The 19,608-nt window shown below is 45.2% G+C and overlaps 1 protein-coding gene and 1 long non-coding RNA gene across 2 annotated transcripts in view; one reads left to right on the top strand and one right to left on the bottom strand.

Moving 5' to 3' along the window:
- LOC118884006 (phospholipid-transporting ATPase IB-like) overlaps positions 1 to 19,608 on the top strand; it is a 99,309-nt gene that overhangs the window by 75,289 nt on the left and 4,412 nt on the right. Inside the window, exons 21-23 of the mRNA XM_036831265.1 lie at positions 63 to 189; positions 12,819 to 12,927; positions 17,031 to 17,293. The gene's annotated coding sequence lies outside the window, so the exon portion shown is untranslated. The remainder of the gene's footprint in view (positions 1 to 62; positions 190 to 12,818; positions 12,928 to 17,030; positions 17,294 to 19,608) is intronic.
- LOC118884008 lies at positions 2,032 to 4,051 on the bottom strand. Its single transcript, XR_005017167.1, has 3 exons — positions 3,624 to 4,051; positions 3,163 to 3,407; positions 2,032 to 2,053 (listed from the first exon to the last, which is right to left on the bottom strand). It is a non-coding gene; the product is annotated as an uncharacterized LOC118884008 (long non-coding RNA).

The raw sequence follows: 19,608 nt of genomic DNA, 5'->3' as shown, positions 1-19,608 counted from the left end.
CCAGAGTGTTCACTTGTATGTATTAGTCCTCTAACAGAGCCCCCTGTGCTTTGCTCTTTTAGGTGGGTACGCATTTTCTCAAGTAGAACACGCTGTGATTTCTCAGGAAGAACTAGTCCGTTCTTATGACACCACCAAAAGCAAACCCCGGAGGACTTTTACTTCTGCCTTTTCCAAGTCCATCACTGAGTAAGATGTGGGTCCCTGTGTCCCGCACTTTCCTGTCCTCCCCTGAGATGGCTACAGCGAGCCAATACTCCTCAACACCCCTTCCTGTGACTGGCCAGTTTGTTATTTATGGATCGACTGGGTCATGATTCTTGGGTGTAAATAATGGAGGAAACCTATTGGCTTTTTCTTAATTTAGCTTCAATGTTTTACCTAATTTATTTATTTTTCTGTGGCTGTGAGATAATTTATCAGTTCAGTCTAAAGTATAAAATTAAAAGCATTATGTTTTACCAAAATTTAAACTTTGGTACAAGTTGTCTTGGGGAAAAAAGGTAAAGGATGTTATGTTGCATAATAAGCTTGTCTTGCTTAATTAGAAAGGGGTCAGACAGAAACTGTCTTTTGAAAACTGACAGATTAAGGGTACAAGGCACCATATGAAACATTTTTCTAAGTAGAATGTCCTGTCATGTTTGAGTTATATTTGATGTGTGTGGAATGTGCACTGTAGTCTTGATTTCAGTGAACTCACATAATGAGTGTAGCATAGACTAATCCTGGGCCTCAAAATCAGGTGTGCAAGAATTACCGTATCTCATTAATCTCCCTCTGATTCCCCCCTACATTAGGGCTAGTAGAAAATTCAACCCCAGTCACTCTTGTGACTCTGCCTTAGGTGTGTACAAACTTCCCAGGGTTTCAGACACTGCAAAGCACTGGCACCTCCATCCTTCTGTCATCTGCCCACACAGGTCACCAGTAAGACACACGGTTTCTTTTGGCCACTTGATGAGGGTTCTGTGCCAGGTATGGGGCACTGGAACCTTCGGGGAGGTCGAGATGCCCACGCCTGTGGTGTAACGTTCCTGTCCTAGAGAACATCGTCTCCCCAGCGCACTTTGAGGGAACAAAGAGATGTCTTTCAAATCCCTCCTCTAGTCCAGGGTAGAGCCCCCTTTCTCAAATCCTATTCTACTTAGTGAGTTTTTAGAGGTCAAGCCCAAGAATTCTTGTAAACTACCTCTTGTTTTCTGTGCTGCCAGGCAACCCTTCTGAGCAAATGAACTAAAAAGCCTGATACCTGTTTGAATGGAAATAAGGCAACAAGGAAACACTGGGAGAAAAAGCCCAATAAACGTCTCAAAAAAGTTATCCACAAATAGATAAACAAAATGTGGTATAGCCATACAATGGAATGTTATTCAGCCGCAATAAGAATGAAATACACACAACATGGATGAACCTGAAAAACATTATGCTAAGTAAAAAAAGCCAGTCTTAAGGGGCCACATACAACATGATTCCATTCACAGGAAATTTATAAGCAAATCTATAGATGTAAAGTAGATTAGTGGTTGCCTAGGGCTGGGGGCGTGGGGTTGAATGGTATGTGGGGTGATTGCTAATGAGCACAGTACTTCTCGTGAGGATGATGAAAATGTTCTTCCTTTGGACGGTGGTGGTAGTTGCACAATTCTGTAATATTCTAAAAAGTACTGAATTATGCACTTAAGGGTGGATTTTATGGTATATGAATTATATCTCAATAAAGCTGTTAAGTTTTTTAATCACCTATTTTTTTTTTAATTTATTTACTTATTTATTTATTTTTGGCTGTGTTGGGTCTTCGTTTCTGTGCGAGGGCTTTCTCTAGTTGCGGCAAGCGGGGGCCACTCTTCATCGCGGTGCGCGGGCCTCTCACTATCGCGGCCTCTCTTGTTGCGGAGCACAGGCTCCAGACGCGCAGGCTCAGTAGTTGTGGCTCACGGGCCCAGTTGCTCCGCGGCATGTGGGATCTTCCCAGACCAGAGCTCGAACCCGTGTCCCCTGCATTGGCAGGCAGATTCTCAACCACTGCGCCACCAGGGAAGCCCTTAATCACCTATTTAAAAAGTAATAAATAAATTCAGAAATTGTGAAGCTACAAGGTCCATATAAAAATCAATTGCACTTTTATATGTTACCAACAAACAACTGGAAAATGAAGTTTCTTTTAAGATAACATTTATAATAGCATCAGAAGACAGGAAATAAGTATAGGTCTAAAAAACATATATGTGCAAGATCTATATACTAAAACTACAAAACACTGATGGAAAAAAACTAGGCAGACTTAATAAATGAAGAGATATACTATGTTTTTGGATCAGAAAGCTCATAATTGTTAAGATATCAGTTCTCCCCAAACTGATCAACAGGGTCAACAAAGTCATAATAAAATCATAAATAAAAATACTATTTACAGTAGGGATTTACATTTAGGAATAAATTTAACAAATGATACTGAACACTGAACACCGTAAAACATTGCTGGGAGAAATGAGAGATGATCTAAATAAATGGAGAGAGAGGGACAAACACATCCTATAGATGAGTAAGCGGAAAGAGTCCAATCCTTGGTGGAAACACATCAGCTGTGGTCAGACTACCATAGGCCACTAATTTGAGAGGAGCCGGCCTGGAGGCAAAGCCAGCCCTCAGAGGCTGGTGGATAAAGAGATGGAAAAAACCTGGGTCCTTTCAGTGATCTAGTTGAGCAGGTGCCAGGGGATGGGGGTGGGAGGGTGGAAGGCGATTGAGTTAGTATGAAGGAACGGTGAATCAATAGGGTGTCCTCGCGGACACGTGGGTTACATGAGTGACTTTCAGGAATGCCAGACTCATTCTATGATTCATCAACGCTTTTGTGTGTTTGCAGTAAATATTTGTTACGCAGATAGTGCATACTGCACATTTCGCGAGGGCTAACAGCAGGAAACAAGAAAAACAAGCTGCCTGACATGCAGGTTACAATCTGGTTAGGGAAAAATTATTACATACATACTTTACTTTGACAGAGTCTTGCCTAGTCCCTGAAAAATATCCTTTCCCCAGCCAGTAACGCTCACTGAGGAAAAGATTTCCTGACCAAAAACTAACCCAACTATGGACTATCCTACGTAAATCATCTGGGGAAATTTCTTCTTCCAAAGCTCCCCGTTGAAGCCTTACTTCTGCTCAGGAAGCCTATTTTGGAGGCTTCCTCATGGAAACGAACTTATTAAAGACCTGCGTGCAGTCTGTTGCCAGCCTGTGTTTCCCAAGGCTGCTTGCTCAGATTTCCTGTCCGTTGTCGCTGTTTGGTTGGTTTCTCGAGACCTAGGACACTGGGTGGAACGCGTGGTCTATCCACTTCCTGTCAATACAGGCCAGCCACAGGCCGCCTCTGGGCGCTTGGTCCACTGCGGATCCCCAACCTAGTAGAACGAAATGCAACATTCACCAGGAAATGAATGATCTCACGCCAACTACAAGATCAGGTCTTCCCTGAATTCGAGTTTTTAACCCCTCAAGTTGGCATTTTTGTCCAGTTAAAGTTTTTACATTTATGAACCGTGCCCTGAGAGACGAACCGCATTCCATACTTTGAAAACTAAAACAGAAATTGATTAAGACACCCTTGGACAAGTCACCTCTCAAGAATCTTGTTTCTGCAGAACAAGGAGGCCGTCCCTTGGAGTCCCCGGGAGCTTTAACATCTGGGAGTCCTCCTTTCCGTGCAGGGGGCTGGGGGACCTGGAGAGACCCAGGCCGCTCCGGAAATCCAGGCCCAACCGGGCGCGGCGCGGGGCGGGGCCGAGCGAAGAGGAGGGGCGCGGCCCGGGGGAGGTGGTCGTCCGCGCCGGTGCAGGCCCGGCGGTGAACACCGTGCTGGCGCGTCCTCCCCGGTCGCCCGGTAGCAGGGCACCCGGAGGGCAGGAAGCGGGCCTCCCAAAGCGCCCCCAAGGCTCACGGCAGGTGGCGCCCCCGCCAGCCACCCCGCGCCCCAGCTCTTGCTAAGCCGCCCAAGTTCGCGGAACCCTCTTCTCGTTTTACCAACCCGGGGCCTCCTCCCGCCCCGCCAGGTGCGTGGGGTCGCGCTGGGCCGGCGGGGAGGGGCGGGGCCGGACTCGGTGGGGCGGGGCTCGAGCTGACTGGGGCGGGGGCGGGGCGAGCAGCCCCGCTGCTCGCGGCGGGGGAGGTGGGCGCCGGTGTGTGCACAGGTGTGTGCGCCGCCTGCACGTGCACGTGAGTCCGCTAGAGGGGAAAAGCGCCCCGACACCCCGCCGGGCGCCGTTTGTCCCCCGACTCCTGCGGTAGGTCAGCCGGGGTAGGCTTTGGTCGCCGAGCTCGGAGGCGAGGAAGCGGCGCCGGGCACGTTCGCCAGCCACCGGTCCTCGGCCTCCCCCTCCTCCGAGACCCACGCCCGCGGCGGTTCTGCGCGGGGGAGGACAGCGCGGCGTCCCTGGGACTCGTTGGAGACGCGGGTTCGCTGCTCATCCCCGGGCCGCGGAGTCGGAAACTCGACGCTTCCCGCACGCGTCCGTGTTCGCGGACCAGCTCCGCGGGGGCTCCCACGCGCACGGGCGCCCCGCCCTCGGAGAGACTCAGCCCGGGCGGGTTTGCGCCGTCCACGCGGGGAGGGCGCGGGGCTTCGGACACACCCGCAAGCCGGTCGTTAGTTTACCGGCTCCTTAGGCGCCCAGGTCTGGCTGAGCTGCGTGAAGACAGCCACGTCCGACACGTGGTTGATGCCCAACTCGGAAAGAGCAGTTTCACATGCTTAGGGTTTCCCTGGTCCGGGGTGGCCCTGCAGTCTGGCCGGGGCTCAGCCCCTGCTGTTGGAAGCCGCTGGGTGGCGTTCACAGCGAGGAACCCTGAACCCCTGGGCTTCACTGGGCGGAGTAAGGCTTCAGGGAAACCAGCTTTTGGCTTCAGCCAGTGGGGAGCACGCTGCCCTCCACTGACGATACACCTGAAATTGTCCCCGGTTCCAAAGTGAGTGTGATCCTCGGTTCATTTAGTGCGCACAGCTGAAGGTTCTTCTACTGGGCATCGTTCGCGTTCTTTGAATTCTTGGAAATAGGAAGGCGCGGCTGCGGTTTTCACCTGCCCCCTGTCAAGCGGGCAGAAGCTTTGGTGTTGTGAAAGTGTTCTCCCTGGACCCGGAAAACATCAAAGTTGTGGACTTAAAGCTTCTCGCTTCAATGTAAGCAAATCCTCCTGATTCTTTGGGTTCACTTAAGTCAACCGGAGGGGGGGGATTATTCAGTAAAGGGACACTATTAGTTTTCTTTCTTTTTTTTTGGACACTGTTAGTTTTCTTCTGCCTTTCAGTAGGTTCTCTTTGAAAACAGTTGAGTTATCTCATCGTTTTGTTAGCTGTTAAGCCTTAGCAAGGTTTTGAGCAGACACACAAATTGTTCTCTGAAAAGCAGTGCCTTGTGACCTTATCTGGGCGTAGGGAAGCTGGAAAGGTGGAGTAGGTGGAGACTGACAGGCACTCTGGTAGGAATATGCTAGAGGGCTGGGTAGGTAAATCCCAGCAAAATCTATGCCAGCGTAGGAAGAGTCAGCTGCTCAAAATGGTCCAGACTGCCGCAGATGGCGTTATTTCGTGCTGTAGTGGAGTGATCACTATTTGTATGTGTGGGACCTCTTTAATGCCGCGTCATTTGCCTCGGTCAGTCCAAATTGTGCAAAAACGAACCTTTCCCGAGATCTCGCGTGCACCTGGCGTGGTGCCGGTGGGCTCAGGCCTCAGGCTTGAAAAGATGGAGATTTGGCTTTGGACGCGGCAAGTAGGGAAATCGATTGTTTGAGCCCCGTGTTCTGTTTCCTCCTCACACCAAAAATCACATGCACGAAAAATACTTTCCCAAAGTCTGCTGTCTGGCCTTTAATTTTGTTCATGTTCGGTAGATATTTAAACTTTTTAAACATCAAATTTCTGAAGCCTCTGGTACAAGTGGTAACAGCAAATATATATAAACCATTCTCTTCACTCGTCTGATCACATTATTTTGATTATTTCTCTGAAGTGGGATTTCTTTCCTTAAATGGCCTCTTTCTGTTGCTTTGTTTTGAGAGCTGCTTATTTGACTGTCTTAGATCTATACTAGGTTAGAGCAACATTCAAAATTACCAATTCTACACAGCCGTCAGCAAACACCAGACCTCCTGTTGTACTTAAATAGATACTTGAGTTATTATAATAATTAAAAAACTACCTCATAAGTAAGGATGGGGAATTAAAATTCATTTGCTGTTCTAGGAATTGTTCTGAATTAGGGAAAAAGCCACAGGAATCTTTTCCCCTGAAATAATGATTCGAAAATTTTAGAATACTGCAAGGCAGACCTAAAGACACCAGGGGGCAGGAGAGACTTTTTTCCTTTGGTCAGCTCTTTCCCTAGTTAATGAAGAAAGAACACACCTCCAGTGTTACAGCTGTAGCTTTTCCACCTATGAGATCTGCATTTGTTTTCTTCACAGTTTACGTATTTTCCTATTATGAACTGGCTTTTCCCCCTGCACTTGGTAAAAATCTAATTGGCTATGTATTAACTGCAAATCAAACATCTGGGTCAACAGATGAATATTTGTTTCACATAATTAGCTCCCAAAGCAGCAGCTGAGGCCTGGAAGTGCGTTCTCTTCTGGTCAGGCAGCATCCTTCTTCAGAATGTTAGGATGTGTTCAAAGGGGGCTTTAGGGAAAAAAATATGCATAGAGTAGGAAGTATTTCCTAGAAAATACGAACTGGGAAAAAAAAAACCCCACCAGTAGCCAAAACAAAATGTAAATAAATGGTAGGCATTATATTGTGTTCAATAAATATTCATTACCTGGATGAATTTATAAAACGTGCTTTGGGAACAGTACTGTTCAACATTTTTATCCCCCTATACCCAATGATTAAAAGTAATTTTCCTGTCCCTTCTTGAATGATATTGGGAAATTTCAAAAGAAGTGGTTTGTTTCATCTTCCAAGTAGGCAGTGGTCTTAAAACAGTGAATTTTATGCCTGCCCCTTTCAGAGATTCTGAAGTGTCTGCCTGCTTTGGTTGGGGAAATAATCATCTTCATGGTGGGAGCACCTAGGATGTATCCTGTAACTAATGGGAGACAAATGTTAGTTTGCTTCTCTTGTCGTCCCTGATCAAGCGCCCTGCCCTCTTTAGCTCCCCTGTCCAGGCCATCTTCAGACTCCCGGTAGAGTCATCATCTGATGATGTACCGTTGGCACCTCTGCTAGAGATGGTTGAACACCCCGCCACCACCTGCCTGCCCGACCTCTCCTCTCTGCCCTGGGCTCTAGCACCTCTGCACGTGCTCCTCCGGTCAAGACTCCCCACCACCCGTTTTCAGACCCATGTGTCTTTGCAGGGGCTCCCCTCCTGCCTGAGATGCCCTGTCCCTCTCCTTCACCCAGCTTAGAGGTCTTCCTGCGGTCTCCTCTGAGCTCTGCTTCGACCAGCTCTGTTTAACATCACACGGTCTTGTCTCCATCCTGTAGACTAAGTGTCTTTTTAATCACATTCCCAGTGCCTCACACATGTCTTCCCTATAGTAGATGCTCAGTAAATGCTTGCTGGGTAAATAGAGTTCTGGCCAGGTCCACAGCTGAACTTTTCTGCAGGTTTAGTTGACGTTCTCTGGCAATGAATGATCCACAGGTTTTAACTGGACCTTTAAAACTCATGGAAAGCAGAGGCAAAAAAAATCCAGATCTGAATAATCACTTGAAGCCATCACGTTTATTGTATCAGGCAGTTTTGATTGCCGTCCCATATTTCGGGCAGAGTTCCTGAATGCAAGTAGACAGCTGGCCCTGGCCGAGCATTCAGCAAGGAGCCCACCCTCGCTCGAATCTGTACCAGCTGCTTCTCATCTCCTAATTCCACAGTCTCTTAAATCCCCACCAGTTGAATTTCTTGATACTGATTTCGGAAGTAGCTTTATAACAATTAACTAAAAGTTAGGCTATTCCAACAAAAAACTATAACGTAGGAAATAAAATTATGTCATGTTTCTTCTACTGGTGTGCCATTCCTTAACTTGGAGGGAAAAAAGGGTTTGTTGTTTTTTGTTTTCTGTTTTTAACCTTCTCCTGTACATAATATACAATCCCCTTCCCCTCTCACATACTCTTCTGCGGTTTTAAAATAGCAACTACAGCTGCCGGTAGAGACTCTTCCGGGATTTTAAGGCCACTAATCAGTTTCACAGCTGGAGGCAAAGCACTTCGCTGGGGAATAGTTTTCCCATGACACACCAGGTGCTTTGCCCTTGTCAGGGCAGCCAGAGGGTTAAGCTTAAGGAGTAGGGGGTGCTGGGGCCAAGTGATGAGACCACCAACGGCCCAACTCCTTCCCCCGCTTCCCTGCACTGTGCAGAAACCGAGCCAGGGGCCAGGGGGACCCCAGCTCCTCCAGGAGCAGAGAGCTGAGACCAGGGGGACCCCAACTCCTCCAGAAGCCTCCGGGAGCAGAGAGCTGGGCCCAGGGGGACCCCAACTCCCCCAGAAGCCTCCAGGAGCAGAGAGCTGGGCCCAGGGGGACCCCAACTCCCCCAGAAGCCTCCGGGAGCAGAGAGCTGGGCCCAGGGGGACCCCAACTCCCCCAGAAGCCTCCGGGAGCAGAGAGCTGGGGAGGTCAGAGCTGCCGGTTTCCTCTTTTACTGAGCACAAGCCGTAGACAAAGTGTATGAAGAAGCGAAGTCCTCCTTGAAGGACATCTCCTACCCGCTGTCCCTCACCCTCCACAGGCATCGGAGCTGCGGACGGGTTCCCTGGAACACGGATTGCTGGGTGTCACTCCAGAGTGCTGACTCCGTTGGTCTGGTGTCGGGCCCGAGAATCTGCATTTCTAACCCATTCCCAGGCGACACCAGTGGCTCTTCTGGTCCTGAAACAAACCATCGTTAGAACTTCTTCTCTAGCCAATCAGTTTGCTTTCTTTCGCTCAGATATTTACTCACAAGAGAGTTTGTTTCCCCCAAACAAACACGTAGATACAGAGAACAGAGTGGTGGTTTTACCAGAGGTGGGTTGAGGGGAGGGTGACATCGGTAAAGGGGGTCAACTGTATGGTGACCAACGGGAACTAAATTTTTGGTGGTGAGCATATTGTAGGGTAGACAGAAGTGGAAATAAAATGTACACCTGAAACATATAAATCGATGTCATTTCAATAATGTAACAGTTTGTTTCCTTGTGTCCCTTACAAACACTCTGCTTCACTCACCAGCACTTCCCTCCAAACGAGAGTTTAGTCTCTTTGAAGGAATGTGTTAGACTAAGATCCATATGGTCAGATAATTGCTCTTGCCTAATTTTAGACTAAGTGTGTTGGGAGAATAACAGAAGGACTGTCTTAGAAAATCATCATTGTAACAGATTTCCTTTCTTTAAACATGTTTTTAAAGGTATCTTTGGTATGTAAGCTTCATGAACTCAAGGCACTTTCATTGTGCGTCTGAGCCAGTGTGTGGCGGGATAGAACACTTTCTTCTATCCAGACTCCCTTTTCCCAGAAGCTCAAGTTAGTTTTAATATTAAATGGAGGGCGTCTCTTAATTTCCTATGGGGAATAAACTGTCCGTCAGGCCATAGGGTGACTTACTGTAAAGTGAACTTCTCCATCCTCGCTGAGCTCATGCCAGAGGCTGTGAGAGAGAGAATGTAGCTCAGTCTTTAGAACTTAAGTTCTGGAGTCAGATTGACCTGACTTGGACCTGAGAAAGCTTCCAAACCCTCGTGGACCTCAGAGGGGTGTGTGTGTGTGTGTGTGTGTGTGTGTGTAATTCTAAATTGGAGACAGTAATTCTTACTCTACAGAGATGCACCACACGCGTGCTTGGGCTGACTCCTAAATGGTCACGTGGCAAAGTTACTGAGGCCAAAGCCAAATACCACCATCACAAAATGGATTTCTGGGATAAAAGAATAACCCTGGTATTACTATTAGAAAGTAATCATTAACTGTATCAGGTGTCTCTTGCCACGATAATGCTCTGTAACCAGTAACTACAAAACTTGGGCGGCATACGATAATTAGCATTTGTGGTTCACTGTTCTCTTGGTCCTCTGGGCAGCGGTGCTGATCTGGGCCGGCCCCGGGGCATCTCAGCTGGGCTCATGTCTGCTCTCTCACAGGGCTTCTGTGACCTGGGGGCTGGCGGTCCAGTATGGTGTCAGCTCCAGCATCACGGCTCTGCTCTGTGTGGTCCCTCGTCCTCCAGCAGACAGTTGAGCTTGTTCTCAGGGTGGGGCAGGGTTAAAGAGTGAGAACTGAAGCATGGCAGCCAGCAAGGCCTCTAGAGATTAGGCTTAGAACTGGCACATCGGTCACTTCTGCTGCATTCTGTTGGCTAATGTAAATCACAGAGCTGTCCAGGGTTCAGCGTGCCGGGAAAATAGACTCCACCTCTTGAAGGGAAGGGCCTCAAAGTTGCATCACAAAGGCTATGAACATATGGAGGGGTAGAGAATTAGAGTTGTTTCTTCAGTCAACCTACTACATTAACATGCTTCTGTTATTAAAGTTTTATCAGTCAAATGTTATAAATTTGACATTATGGGGAAGAAACAATAATTTCTCCACCATCAGCTGCTAGATTTCTCCTCTGGTAGCTACCTACCTATTTCCAGCACTAGATAGAACCCACATTCACCTGTGATTGATAGAGAAGCAAGGTATTTAACTCATTTTAAAATAAATATTCTACTTTAGTCTTCGTTATGTCTGGATCAGAGATAACTTATCACATGGGCATTGTTGTAGAATAATTTGGGAGTTTTTCCTTGTGAAATTTTAAGTGGCAGTGTTAACATGCTGATTTTAAAGCACCCATACAAAATTGAAAGAATTTCCAAATCGTACTTTTTCTTAAAAGGATTATGACTTACGTAGAATTTTAAAAAAACAATAAATACAGTTCTTTTTTTTTTGGCTGCGTTGGGTCTTCGTTGCTGCGCGTGGGCTTTCTGTAGTTGCGGCGAGCGGGAACGGCTCTTTGTTGCGGTGCGTGGGCTTCTCATTGCGGTGGCTTCTCTTGTTGTGGAGCACGGGCTCTAGGCACACGGGCTCAGTAGTTGTGGCTCGCGGGCTCTAGAGCGCAGGCTCAGTAGTTGCGGCACACGGGCTTAGTTGCTCCGCAGCATGTGGGATCTTCCTGGACCAGGGCTCAAACCCGTGTCCCCTGCATTGGCAGGCAGATTCTTAACCACTGTGCCACCAGGGAAGCCCAATAAATACAGTTCTTAAATACCACTTTATTTAATGTTAAGAATGCTAGTTTACCAAAACACTTGTACAAGGTCTAGAATTATGATACAATCTATTAATATCTTTATTATTCTGCTACATATTATCATTTAAATTTGCATTTCGTTTGCTGACTCAAAAAAGGATATGTATCCTGAAGCCAACATGCTTTCTTTTACATAATCTTCACAATTTTCACATTCATTGTAGTCTTGCAATAACAAATATAGATTTATAATTCAACTGACTGGTAGAATTTCAACCTCTAAACACACAAAAGAGGCTTTCACCCCAAGTTTCATTGTAGAATGCTTATCTATATTTGAAAGTAAATACTGTCTTTCAATCTTAACAACAAATCTAAATATCACACCTTGTTTGTATTTCTGATGTCATTAACATGATTAGATATGGTGGTAACCTATGCAAGCAGATGACCGTGGATCATACACAAGTTCAGGGAAATACCGTTGAAACAGCTTCTAATATTTTCAGTAGATTCCAGCTGAACAGCAAAGCCGAAGCTGAGCTCCGGGTGTGACTTTACTGCCGAATGGGGTTTAGAAGATTAAGTGAGGCAATGTGTGTAGACAAGGTATGACACACAGTAGGTGTTCAGTTGATGCCAGGTACTATTCCCCACTATTTTAGCCTTTGGTCAGGATTAGTCATATTATGGCATTGTATTTCGACCCCTAGTGAAACTTAATCACCAAAGCTTCTGGAGTCAAAGCAGACACGAAGTTAAGATGGGGAATGTCTGTGCAAAAAAAGATCCCTTCCCTTGGAGTTTTAAATTTAATATTGTGTAGAAGGTTGTCTCCAAGCCTTGTTGCCTCTGTGAACCCAAATCTCCATGTTTCACTCTGCTGTGACTATCACAGCATCATGACAATTATTTCACCTCTTTTAAGGGTATGCTGCAAATAAGATTAAACCCAGAACAGGCTCCCGACACGTATGGAATCTGTAGATGGAATCTGTATAATTGTTTATGATGATGTTTCAAAACCAAATGGATAACTATTGGTTTTGGCTGTAAAGTACATACTTATTATAGCCCATTCCAAGTCTACACTAGTAGGATTCTAAGTGGATCATGTGTTTCTGCAAATAGGTTGGATTTTAGGAGCAAATTTAAAATGTGACTAAATAGATCTATTGATATATGATTTTGGCTACTGAAAAGCTATTAGCGGGGCTTCCTGGTGGCGCAGTGGTTAAGAATCCGCTTGCCAATGCAGGGGACACAGGTTCGAGCCCTGGTCTGGGAAGATCCCACATGCTGCAGAGCAACTAAGCCCGTGCGCCACAACTACTGAGCCCGCGTGCCACAACTACTGAAGCCCGCACGCCTAGATCCTGTGCTCCACAACAAGAGAAGTCACCGCAGTGAGAAACCCACGCACCGCAACGAAGAGTAGCCCCCGCTCGCCGCAACTACAGAAAGCCCGCGTGCAGCAACGAAGACCCAACACACCCAAAAAATAAATAAATTTTTTAAAAAGCTATTAGTTACTAGATGTCTAGCTATTGTGTACTGTAATGATGTATTACTTTAATATTTGTGTATTTCAGGTTCAAACTTTAGCAGCATGCCTGCACATGTTAACCAAGGGCAAATAAACTTATTTCTCATTCTTCACTCATTCAACAAGAAACTGTACAGTCTATGGATGATACAAAGGTAAATTGGACTGGGGTCTTGCCTTCAAGTAGCCTAGATCTAGGAGTTGTGACTTGGAGGAAGGTTGCCTAAGATATAAAGTAAAATCACAGGGGGCAGCTGATTGTTCCCCATCATTGGTCCCCAACGTTTATCCCCACCTCATCTTCCCCTTCGCCAACACCAGATTGACATTCCAGGTAAGCAGAGGGGTCATTTCAGCCTCCTAGTCATCTTCTTTCTGATCTTTCTTTTTTCCTGTGGATTTAGTCCATTTTCACTGGTATAATGTCAAAGCCTCTTTTCTGTTTAAATCTAGTCCCCAGGATGCTCTATGTTACTTAATTGATTGTAACAATTGGTTACAATTTAACCGTCTCACAGCCAACTTTTAGCCAGAAGGTGGTGCTCAAGAGCCAAAGACAGGAAATCTTGGAAAGTTTATGGCTTCCATATCTTTTTCTGTTTCTAAAGGTCTGGAATTATACTCTTCAATTTAGCACTTAGAGCCCAAAGTTCAGCAGCAAAATATGTGTGAAGTTAGCCAAGCTGTTAGGAATGGGTCCTCAAATAATGTGTTTTAACAAGCATAAGATTTAGATTTAATAATTTGTTGACAAGAGGGAAAAAGCATAAATCAATCACCAGCATGAGGGAATGGGATTTGGTTCTGTTCTAACAAGCAATGTACAGTTAGTAATGTTGGCGCTTTGGTGTACATGTCTGTATGGTAGATCATCCCAAATCAGAAGGAGCAGGGTTAATCCATTTTTGTGAGTCATTGGCCATAAAACAGATTGCCCAAATGTTAACAATCGTTGACCACGGTAAAGGGGTATAGAGCAGTGCTTTATGCTGTTCTCATTCCTGCAGCTCTTTCTCCAAGTTTGAAGTTATTTGCGAGTAAAAAGTAAAAGCAAACAAAAAACCAAGTTTCCTAGTTTACAGAGTCAATCAGACATGGCATGATTTTATCCTTTGGTTAAAAGCAGCACTTACACTGCCCTTAGCTTACTTCGTAGGGAAAGACACTCAAATACTGGAGTTGGCTGAAATCTACAGATAATTGTGAAATGATCCATCATGAGCATGAATTAGGGGAGTGTGAAGATTTGATATGTGTCAGTGATCTGAATCCCAAGTGTTCATGATGCAAGGAATCTCGGCTTCTCCAGTGAGCTGGAGACGTGGCAAAGAGTGTCAGAATTCCTCCGCAGAGGCATGGGGAAAGGTGAGGCACTGGTTCCTGGCTTTCTCTGTTTGTCTTTTTAAAAGTCTTCGAGCTTAGTGAGCTCACTGCTCACCCGTGACTCAGCCACTAAAATTCCAGCCTGTGTCAGAGCATCTGCTCCACACGCCAGAGCCCACAGGTGGTTGTGCCTCCAAATTTGGAGATCTAGTCCAACACTCGGACTTTAAAGTGAACCAACCCTGATCTTTAGCTTCACCTCCAAGACGACCAAAGCAGGACCCACCATGATGAAGAAAACAGCAGCTGAGGGCTGTGCTTGGAGCCGGTTACCCTGTTTTTTTTTTTTTTTATTAGTTGGAGTCTGTCTTAGTCTTTCTCTTCCTATCCAGCAACATATGGGTTATATTTTCTCAAAAATCAGGCTGAGTTTGGCTGCCCCATACAGATTCTGGAAACGTATCGATGAGTTCAGGAGGAAGCGGGGGGTCTTTTGCTTGTTCGTTTGCTTGTGTTTTGTTTGTTTGTTTTGTTTCTGAGCACTTGGTATTCGTTCTCTACCAGGAGGATATCGGATATGCAAGTGCATCTGCAGTAGTACTGTAGATGTTGGAAGTTCAAGTTCAACAGTGGAGTTTGCCCCTGCTATGGTTTCAGCATTCAGTGTCAGGACCGCTGTGTTCAGTCCAGTTGGCACGATTTCTTCATGTGGAGTGAGAGATACGGGTTTTACTGCACTCTATAAATATGACCATTTATTGGCCCCAACATATTTATGTTCCCCTTCATTCAGTGCTCACTTAAACTGTCCAATTTGCTTGACCTGGTCTATAAATGTAAATTGCCTACATCTGAAACTCACTCTGTTTGCCTTCCGAATGTGCAGGAGTTGGATTCTCATTACCTCTGCAGACAGACAGAGAGCAGGTCTCAAGGTAGCTCTTGAGCAGGGGGTCACCTTCTCACTCTCTCTTCCCCCCCCCCAAAGTGCTAAAAATGCATATTATTCCCAAACTTTAATGAAAATAATACAGGGATGGGATACCAGATACCTTTCTATAGAGGCAGCCATCTCTTCTGGTTTTTAAAATGTTTTCTTTGCTGAAGGATGTCAGGAAGTTTGATTGACGTCAGAAGAACAAAGATGAACCGCGTTTGCTGTTTTCTTTATTTATAAGCCTAACACTTTGACATTGCGTAGTAAGATTCAAGGAATACTAGTAGGAATCTCAAGAATTTAACTAGTCCTGGCCCTGTCTATGGCACGGCTATCCTAAGACACCCCTCGTCTTTCCGAGGCTGGAGTTTATTGAATAAGCTCTTAAGGAACTTAGGGGCTGGGGAATTTCATCCCCTCTTTTCATTCTCTGTGTTACTGCTTCTGCATCTACACTGGTTAGAGAGTGTGCTTTAAATGTCACTTTCTGTGACCCGACTCCACTTCCTCTGGTCTGCCTTCTCTGTGCTGGAGACTAAGGGCCCCCCTAAAATAATCCTTTGCATGGTTAAAGGGAGTTTTGAAGCAAACTCCATCACCTTTTTTTTTTCCTCATCACCTGAAGCCTTTCTATACTTTTCTGCTTTCTGTTTTTCTAATATTTTCTTCCAGACCTCGTATCTCTAAAGCCAATCAAGCTACTTCCAGAAATAAAAGAACTAAAAATATGTATACCTTACAAAATCAAACTGCTGTGCACCAAAAAGGAAATTCGTAATAGAAATTAAGAATGCCAGCGATTGGTGTCTTTCTGCTAAGACATCTTATTTGTGTAACATTAGAAACCAGTTCATTGACAATAAAGGCTGGGAAAGGAATCCTAATGTTACTTGTGTTAAGATTAATTGGATGACATTCTCCATAGGCTGGAAATTCCTTTGTAACTTCTTAGGAAACTTTAGAGGAGTAGATGGACTTAAACCTTTTTTTAGCTTACTTAATAACAAACTTATTAGGAGAGACACTGTAATGATAATCAAAGAAGTTAGCACAATGCCTGGCACATACCAGATGTTCAGTAGTCAAGGGTCCTTATTAGCTGACTGAGCTTCAGTCTTAGAGCTATTCAAGCATATTTTCTAACATAAAGACATTTAAAAAAAACCCAGAAAACCCTTTCTTCTAATTAGGTAATGAAGGCTAGCAAGTTGGAGGCTATCCAGAGAACAGTTACATTATACGAGAACTTACAATATCAAGCGAGAAGTGTCCTCAGTGCTGTAAAGCTGCAAAGTGGTCTGAAATACTTAACAAGTCTTAAGGTATAATTGGGATGCTAACATTTGTAGGACATGGAACTCATCAAACCCTTTTCTGCTCATTTGAATACTTGCACAATGCAGGGCGCTCTCCCTTTATTCTTTCAACGGAGACATTTTGAGGAAACGCAGATGTGGGGTGCTATCCAAGGACTTTTAAACAAATATGAAGTTTAATTCAGTTGTTTCCTGAGACGTTGACTTCTTGCAAAAGCCAAAGAAAGTCTCTTACTAATCCAAAAGGTACCCCCCCAGAAAGGTTGATGCCATAAAGTGGGGGAGGGCTCGGTTTCAGAAAGTTCAAGTATTTGGACAGGGATAATTACGAGGGCTGCAAGGCAGCGCTGTGAATCCCATCATTCTGTTTCTGCCTAATAAGCAGCACAGTGGTCCTTTTATCTTTTTATGTTTTTACCAGGAGACTGGTGGGGCAGCTTTGATGAAGGAAATTCCTATTTACGCCAAATCTGAACACCCAGGATGAATGGGATTTTTTTTTACTATGACCCAAGCATACAAAAACAATGATCTTAAGAGTCAGAAATCCCAAGGAACCTATGACCCCAAAGTGCCTTTTGAATTATTTCAATTAAAAATATGCAATTCCAGGTCTATGTAAAACAGCATCATTTCATGGGACGTAATACTAGACATTACTCCACCTTGTCTTGCTTTGCAGGGACCAGCCCTGCTGCATCTGAAAATTCTTCCTTGGTGTGGGAGTCCCCGCAGAGTGACCCTGTGCTTCTCAGACTCACCTTTGTGGTACCCACAGAGGCTGGCAGCATCGTGGGCCAGCCCTGGCTCTCAGTGCTAACCAGAGCCTCGGTGACCTGGCTCGTGCCTGTGGAAGGCCTGGTGATGCCCACCGCCACCAACACCGCAAAGGAGGCAAGCTGCTGGCACCGATTCTGTGGACGGCAAACTTTTCCACGTCACCAGGTGACACCCAGGAAACAGCTTGTTCCTTTCCTCATCTCCCTTCATTGCAAACCACTCTCACCTTAAGCCTCAAAAGTATTATGTGGGGCGGGGCCCTGGGAGGCTCCGACTAGAAATTCCCTCCCTCTGAACCCACTGTCCAAGGATTTCATCCCCAACGCCAGGTTTGGGACCCTAGTCTTACCAGATATTTTATCTCCAAATTGCTACACTCAGAATGGCTTTCGTATTTAGGTGCGTTTTATTGAATTCAATTCCTTGAAAGTAACACTTCAGTATTTCTGTGCCTGGCATATAGCACGAGCTTCATAAACCGAGCCTGCTCCAAGTCTACACTGTGGGACCCAAAGATGAGCAGGATTTGATTTGTGCCTTCAAGGAGTTGTTGTCTAGACAGAAAGACAAAAGGAGTCATAATCCCAGTTATATCAATAGAGACATGAATACAACGTTCCGGGGGAAATTGAACCTGGATCTGAGGTATCCAACCCCATTCTCCAGCCTATTTTTTTTATAGAAGTATAGTTGATTTACAGTGTTGTGTAATTTCTGCTGTATGGCAAAGTGATTCAGTTATATATATATACATTCTTTTTTTCATATTCTTTTCCATTATGGTTTATCATAGGATATTAAATATAGTTCCCTGTGCTATACAGGAGGACCTTGTTGTTTATCCATTCTATAGATAATAGTTTGCATCTGCTAACTCCAATCTTCCAATCCATCCCTCTCCCACCCCCTACCCCCTTGGCAGCCACAAGTCCGTTCTCTATGTCTGTGAGTCTGTTTCTCTTTCATAGATAGGTTCATTTGTGTCGTATTTTAGATTCCATATATAAGTGATATGTTATGATATTTGTCTTTCTCTGTCTGATTTACTTCACTTAGTATGAGAATCTCCAGGTCCATCCATGTTGCTGCAAATGGCATTATTTCATTCTTTTTTATGGCTGAGTACTATTCCATTGTATATATTGATATATACCACATCTTCTTTATCCATTCATTTGTTGATGGACATGAGGTTGTTTACGGTTGTTGGCTATTGTGAATAGTGCTGCAGTGAGCATTGGGGTACGTGTATCTTTTTGAATTACAGTTTTGTCTGGATATATGCCCAGGAGTAGAATTGTCCAACCATTTTGAATCAGCATACATTGACCTTAAGTACTGTATTCTAAATGAGTATCTAGTTTCCTCAAGCTGTTTCTAGCACATACTCCAGTCACTGCAGCTCCTCCCTCTGTGGTCCACAGGTATAGGGCTGTGACCCAAGCTGCCTCACATTTTAGGGAGACCTCAGTTGTCTTACGCATTCCTGCCATCAGTGGGTTAGAGGGAGCAGGGAAGGAAGGATGTATGGGTCAGCTCAGGCTGCCATAACAAAGTACCACAGACTAGGGGGCTTAGACAATGGAAATTTATGTCCCACAGTTCTGGAGGCTGGAAGTTTGAGATCAAGGTGCCGGCAGGTTTGGTCTCTCCTGCGGCCTCTCGGCCTTGGCTTGTAGACGGCCGTCTTCTCATTGTGTCCTTACTGCTCTTTCTTCTGTGTGTGCCCACCCCTGGCATCCCTTCCTCTTCTTGGAAGGACAGCAGTCCTGTTGGCTTAGGGCCTTATGGCCCCATTTAGCCTTGATTATCTCCCTAGCACCTCCTGTATCTGTCTCTCCGCATACAGTCACATCGGGGGTTAGGGCTCCAACCTATGAATTTGGGGGGGAGGGGACATAATTTAAGTCCATAACGGAGGTTTTGCAACATTCATCTTAGAGGCTTGGAATTACATTCAGAAGTATCTGACTGTGATGCAGAACTTTTTAGCTGATCATCTTCCAGTGTCAGTCATCATTAGGAGAATAGAGTTTTGAGACTGGATTAGTGAACCTGCTTCAGGACCTTCATGTGACATCACAGGTAGATGGCCAGTTTCACAGCTGTAATCTTTTTTTTTTTTCTAGATTCTTCTTTATTGTGGTAAAATACACGTAAGATAAATTTTACCATTAATATGGTTTAGTAGATTCACAAGGTTGTGCGACTGTCACCACTTCTAGTTGCAAAACATTTTCAACCCAAAAGGAAAGCCTATACCCATTAAGCTGTCACTTCCCCTTCTGCCCTCCCTCCCCAGCCCCAGGCAACCACTGACCTTCTTTCTGTTGCTATGGATTTGCCTATTTAGGACATTTCATATAAATGGAATCATACATTATATGCCTTTTTGTGTTTGGCTCTTTGGTTTACCATAGTGTTTTCAAGGTTCATTCGTGTTGTAGCAGGTGTCAGTATTTCAGTCTTTTTTATGGCCA

This window comes from Balaenoptera musculus, chromosome 18 (assembly GCF_009873245.2).
Source record: "Balaenoptera musculus isolate JJ_BM4_2016_0621 chromosome 18, mBalMus1.pri.v3, whole genome shotgun sequence".
Lineage (NCBI taxonomy): Eukaryota > Metazoa > Chordata > Mammalia > Artiodactyla > Balaenopteridae > Balaenoptera > Balaenoptera musculus.
Note: the sequence above shows the minus strand (reverse complement) of the source record. Positions and strands in the feature narration are given on the sequence as shown.